We start from the raw sequence: 6,842 nt of genomic DNA on the forward strand, positions 1-6,842 counted from the left end.
GGAGTCCTGTAGCCAACAGGTGCACCATCAGGCATATCTACACTGTAATGGGGTCCGGTTAGACCACAGGGGCCAATGTGAGATAGGGTGGGTCAGGCCGGGCCAGAAATACCGTTACATTTGGAGGCGCTGCTGAGATCAGATCCGTCAACAGGACAGGCTTTTAGCTAGGTCACTTGGAAACAGGGAGAGTGTCTGCTGCCACTTTGTGCTGCGTAGGGACGGACCTAGGGGTAGTCAGGGGGCTGACGGGATATTGTCAGTTCGCAGGGACAACCTAGGGGCCTGAAGGGAGTGAGGGGTCTGGAGCGGGCTATAGCTGACCGAGTCACCTTGAGGCAGTGCTAGTTGGTAGGATGCCAGAAGGGACAGAGAAGGTAAAGGATTCGTGGTCCATCCGCTCCAGAGAAAATAAGGTAAGAACTCACCAGCAAAAAGGGGTTAAAAACTAATTTATTGGGCTACATAAAAACAAAAAATAGACAGTGACAAACTCTCCCACGCGTTTCACGCCCACTATGGCGCTTTCTCAAGGAGTACTGGGTAAGGGGAGGTCCTGGGTATTTAACATACTCCCCGTCATGCAAAACAGCTGATGTAAATAAACACTTGATTTTGTTTTGCAGATAGTAAAGAAACAAGACAGAACAGAAGAGAAGCAGGATGAGAAAAAACAGAATAAGGGAAAACAGAATAAATGTATATACTATATACAAATGAAAAAAGAAGGGTAATGATGAATAAGTGAAAATAAACAAATGAATGAATGAGATACATCTTGGACAAAGATGATTCCTGATGTTATGTCCCAATAAAATATTACCAAATCATGTCATGCCTCATATGTAATGATTGACTAACCAATGATTATAGCCTATCCAATTAGATAGGTAGAAAATTAACTCACTGGTATACAAATAAATTTTAGCATACAAAGCTTCGCATGAAATTGCAATAGAAATAATATTGCAATAAATAGGTAAGTGGACGTATAATAGTGTTGAACCATCTGAGTCTCTAATATGTTAAAACATCATAAAGGAATTTCAAAAAATAGTAGTAAGTCACCCTGGCAACCGATAAAGAATACAGAGTGATACTGGAGTCTGCTCACATGCACGACTAGAGGGGGGATATAAATGGTGGGATAAAGATGATACATTAATAAAGTAATACCTTTTGAAGCACATTATATGTGCTCCACACCGGGCGGCCAGCCAGGGTCAGGGATTGAGTGAGTACCTTTCCATTCTCCCGTTAACAGCCCTCTCTTGCGTTATTAGTCACTTACCTTGCTCCTTATCACAGTCCTACCCGACTTTATATACCCGGTGTCAACTCCATTTAAATGCTTTCATATTGACTTTGCCCTGCCTGGCACCTTTGTCTACACTCTTTTGAGCTCCTACACGGTTAATTTTTTCTATGCCAGAAGGGACAGCCTGTTAACTTGGTCAGGAGTCCTGGAGAGGGTCTGCGCTAGGCTGACCAAGACAGGTAGACGCCCCAAGTACTGCATGGCAGAGCCAGCCAGAGTACCTAGCCATTCCAGACACTCACCGTAGGGAGCACAGACTGGGAGGAAGGAGTCACAGCAGACACTGAGAGAGTGAGCCTAGCCTGAGGTAGTGCAACACTGGGTCACACCTAGATAAGGTACACATGTGGTGGTGCATCTGAAGCTAATCTTTATTGTACCGGTGTGGTGGCTGCCCCGCAGAGTGGAGCCCCATGTACGACAACTGTTACGAGAGAGTGGAGGATCCGCGTGGCGCGGAGAACGTAAAATGGCGGACAGAGGCTGATGGGGAGGGCACCCGTGGCGTGCAACCCACTGAAGAGCAGACTGTCGCCGAGTTGTCATTGACCAGGCTGCTCTGGAGCGGAGCGAAGGCTATGGCTGCCCCGTTTTTATCCTGTATGGGACAGCGAGGGGCCACCCTTGAAGAGTGTGAAGAAATTGTTATAATTGGGGGAGAACCCCGTGAGGAGAGCGAACGAATGGACTTTTTGGGTGCAAAAACCAACCAAAATGGCGGTTCCCGCTTGCTAGGGAAACCGCATGGGACAGTTACAGAAAAAATGGCTGCTGCAGGACTTGCACAGAGCTGGCCGGGAATGGCGCGAACAGCAGAGCCCCGCCCTGAAGGGGGGCATGGCGCGAAAGCTATGGCTGCGCCGGGATGGACAGTGACTAATTCAGCCCCTGTGCTGAGTCAACCGTTGAGTTTATGGGACCCTCCCCTGATTTCTACCAGGGGGAGTGACTTTCAATTATGGCCTGTGGGGATGCACCCACTGGGCCCAGGGACTGATATCCAGACGGCGCCACTACAAAAAGTAGTTCCGGCCGTGGAGGTGATTTGCAAGCAAAGGTACCTTGTGCAAAAAGCTGCTGCAAGGAGAAGGCGGGAACTAGCCGCGGGAAAGGACTCCAGCTCTGGGGAGGAGACTGGCGCGAAAACGCAGACCGCGCCCACCAGGACTGAGAGAGGTGCGGCCTTAATTAGGGGGCATGATATTCCCCTGTGGGACCCGCCCATTATTGCAACCCCTGGGGGCGGGTTCCAACTCTGTCAGAGAAAGGAGGAGCCGAAGCAGGGAGTGGCGGATCCAGCAACTTCCACCAGTCAGTTGCGAGGAACCACAGAGAAGGAGAGACCTGTACAGGAAGTGACTCCTGTACAAAGAATGGCCTGCTCCTCCACTGTGGGCACTATGGTCTCCACCCAGCCCTACTCAGTGCCCGGCGGGGTGCTGGTGGTGAGGGTGGCCAATACTGAGACGGTGGTCGGGCTCTGCCTACAATGCGGGCTGCCCGGAGGTACTGTGAATACGGTGGCACGTTGCCCTCATTGCGGGACTTTGTATCTGTGGCCTATGCCCACGTTCATCCCAATACAGCCTGCTGACCCCCCGGTGGATGTGACACGGCGCTCTGCTGAGTCCCCGGGCGCGCTGTGGATCAACCGCGCGAGTCCCGGAGACAGGGGACTGGAGCCGGTCAAGTCGGCTGGGTCACTGGCCATTGAGGCGGCTGGATTAACCCCCGCGACAGGGGCAAAGAGACTTTCACCCCGCCCCGCGACCCCTAGGTCGGGGCGAGGGGACTACTCTGATGAGGACCTCCGTGAGCTGGCGGTAGCAAAAACGGAGCGGAAAAGACAGACGGGAAGAACGACGCCCCGTGGGGTGAGTGACCGGACGTCCCCCGCAGATCGGCGATCCGACCGACGGAGTCCCGCCATTCCAGGACCTGGCGGAGACGGGAGAGAGACGCCTACACCCCTGCGGACGGGTAAGCCAAGCAGCCCTATTACTTACTTGGTTGCAGCCGACGGCGAAGCGCTGGAAGGGCCGCGCCAGGCCCAACGCGCACGTGGAGAGACGGCATCACTTCCGGTGGCGACGGCGGAGCAACCGGATGTCGTCATAGAGGAAGAGATCCCGCATGGGGGTCCCACGCGAGATGGCGACGCTTCCGGTTCCGGGGAGGACGTCACTTCCGGTGGCGACGGCGGAACCCAGGAAGGGGAAGCAGCGACGCTTCGGCGATTGGGGGAAGGTCCCCGACCGCTCGTATTGCCCAGAAAATGGAGAGACGGTTTCAGGACTGATGAGGGCGAGGAGACATCTTCCTTGGACCGGTCCACGGACAGTCAAGAGCGGGTAATAACCCCGTGGGGTCCTGTTCCATGCCCCTATACCCAACCCCATGCCCTAGCTAATGCCCCTACCCCTATCACACGGTCACCGGGTTCACCGCCCAGCTTGGAACTTGTGGACATACCTTTGGGGGGGGAGGAAAAACGGACTGGGGAGAGGCAGCTCAGTGGAGCTACGGAAGGCGATTCACGGGGAGGGGGAGAATTGAGGGTGGCGGATACAGCACCCCAACCGGCAGTAAAGGCTCCGGGGTCCTCGAGGTGGTTCAACTCGCGATCCACAAGGTCGTCAGGGGTATTTTCATTTGATGACGACAGGGAACCAGGACCTAACCCATTTAAGGAGACCCGGTGGTGGGCCCTGTTATTTGAAGGGTACTCCGCGTGGATGGACCGTACTCGGTTCCTCATCCGGCGGGAGGACGTGGTAGATTTCTGGTGGAAAGAGGGAGAGTTTACACCCGAGCAGAGGGACAGGGAATTACAGAAGAGGTGGTTCCAGCTGGAGCGTAGAGACATAGCGCCCATGGGTCCTGACACACTGTCAGATCCAGTCGATCCTGATGAGCCCCTATCATGGGTGTTACCTGGGAGGGCAGGTAATGCTGATCTGACCAGGGTCAGTAGGGCGGAGAGGGCTATAATAGTCAAATATAAAAAATCCCATGGGTTGGAGTATCCCTATGTTCCGGAGCCCCTGATGGATGAAATTGAGGACAATAGGGAAACGTGGCTCCAAGAGACTATAGAGCTGTATTTAGTCAATAGGGGGAGCGCCATTGTAGGTAAGAAGGCGGAAGAAAGGATAGACACCCTGATGCGAGTGTGGAGCATAGGGAGAAATGTTCACAAACATAGGGTGACCTATGTGCCAGAGAGAGGATCGCCTAGGCATTATTATGTCACGGTCCTGGATATGGGTAACCGGGAAGTGAGGAAACCTGACCCAGATCACTATTATTAAGGGGGTACTGAGACATTACGCGGGTTCGTGGCTGCTGGTCGGGGCGGGCTTGGCGGAATGTACTGAAGTCATGTTTACAATATGCTGAAAATTTGTATGGATGTTAACCTAATTATGTTTCTGTTGCAGTGCTTCCTGGCAAGAGGTATCTAAATTTAGGTCCCAGCGAGGACGATGGGATTCACCAGGGGGAGAATGTAGCGGTCATGTAAAATGCCTACAGTCATCTCTCCTGCTGGCAGTAAGGCCTGGTAAGTGTGGGCATGCCAGCAGTAATCATGGAGGTTTCCCCTCACACCCTGGTGGGGTGCCCTGTGTATGGCTGGGACTGGTCACATGCTCTGACTCCATGGTTAGTGATGTCAGAGGTGTGTCAGCCTCAGAAGCTTACATAAGGCACAGCACTGTGTCTAAAAGTTAGTTGCTGTGGAGTTGCTGGAAAGTTCTACCTGAGTTGCTGTCTAGTTCAAGTCCAGTTGAGGAAGAATTCTGTCAGTTATGATATAGTAACTCCATGGGAGGCTGTGTCCAGGGACCTGGCACAGGACAGTGATTCCTGCGGGAATAGTGAATCCCTGATCTAGGTGATATACCTATCTAAAGGGAGCACTGGCGAGATGAGCGGCTGAAGATACTCCTTGTGGAGGGCAGCTGCCCTGCCGTGTCAATAAAGATGAGTTCAGCCAGAAACCCTCTCGTGTATCTATCTGGAATGAGTGTACAGAGAGGAGCACCATGGAGGAGTTCCTCGCCAGGATCATCCCCTTGCGGACGCAGGGACCCTGGTGAGGTGGAGGCGCTGCACTGGAACTAGGTGAGACTCAGCACACTACCTCAGCTGCCTGTCTGACGGGTCCTCCCCACACACCATCATGCGGGAGACTCAGGAGTCCTGTAGCCAACAGGTGCACCATCAGGCATATCTACACTGTAATGGGGTCCGGTTAGACCACAGGGGCCAATGTGAGATAGGGTGGGTCAGGCCGGGCCAGAAATACCGTTACAATTACATACCACAGTATGCCAAAGAAATATACCCTACATACCTTTAATCATTAAAAAGCATATTATAGTTTATTACATGAAAATAACACAATTTCAGATGCATTTGTTGATATGTTTCCTGCGCAGGGCCTAGCCTGCAGTTGCAGACTGGGATGGGTACTATGTTGCCTTATCCAGGGGCAGGCCTAGACTGGCAGTTATAGTGTCATTCCTGGGGAGGGAACTGACTGGGTCACATGTATATGGTGTGATACCTGTTAGTACCCGGACCTGCCCTGTTATGGGGCGGGGTTACAAGCCCTTCCCCCAGGTATAAAAGCTGACAGCCCACCAATTGAGTGTAGTTTATTACGGGACAGTGTGATACACTTTTCCCTACAAGAGGGTCAAGGAGATTGGGAGGGGCTCTTGGGGTCTGCTCCAGTATATAGGAGCACAGCTAATCACCTTTGGGGATTCGCGTTTATGTACCTTTGGTAAGGTGTAAAACACTGGGGTGATGGGATTCTGTGACTTTAAGCACTTCTTTTGTTGTTGTGTTCTAATATTATTTTCTAGCACTTTCGTAAAGGTGATATACATTTGCTTTTTCATATCCAATCTGGGGTTCCTATCCACCTTTATGTAGCCGTTTGTTACATTTAGTTGTTTCAAGATTTCCGATCTATACTTCAATCTGCCCATGATGACCACATCATTACCCTTGTTTTCTGTCTCAAAGGACTATTGACCTATTCTCTTGCAATTCCGTAATATTTGATTTTCTTTTTGGGTCATATTGTTCAGTTCTAGTCTCTTATTTTTGCTCCCCCAATTTTTTTTAAGACGTTCAAAGTCTGTTGCCACCAAATCTATGTAAGTTTCTGTTGTGCGGTTTGTATGTGGTGCTACAGACTTTCTTAGGTCATTGATATGATCTTTTAGTGACTGTAGTACTTTGTCAGTGTCCAAATCTCTATTGTCCAACTCCGTTTCTTCATGCACTGGCCCCTGATTAATTTCCCCTGTGGAGAAAAAAGATCTTAGAAGGAGATTACGGAAAAATATATAGTTCAGTCTGCATTAGCACGTTGCTGTGCTGTTACTTATTAGCAGTATGTATCATTTCATATAAGCTACTGAAATTAATAAATTCATTTTATTTTTGAACAAGGGTGAGACAAGTAAGTTGTTAAGTCATACTTTTAACCAGATGAGTGCCGGTCCGT

At 50.9% G+C, this 6,842-nt stretch overlaps 1 long non-coding RNA gene across 1 annotated transcript; it reads left to right on the plus strand.

The window, feature by feature from the left end:
- Nucleotides 1–371: 371 nt before the first annotated feature.
- Nucleotides 372–830, plus strand: LOC142491095 (uncharacterized). Its single transcript, XR_012800279.1, has 2 exons — nt 372–416; nt 627–830. It is a non-coding gene; the product is annotated as an uncharacterized LOC142491095 (long non-coding RNA).
- Nucleotides 831–6,842: the final 6,012 nt, after the last annotated feature.

The sequence above is a fragment of the Ascaphus truei genome, chromosome 3, assembly GCF_040206685.1.
Source record: "Ascaphus truei isolate aAscTru1 chromosome 3, aAscTru1.hap1, whole genome shotgun sequence".
In the NCBI taxonomy this organism is placed as follows: Eukaryota; Metazoa; Chordata; class Amphibia; order Anura; family Ascaphidae; genus Ascaphus; species Ascaphus truei.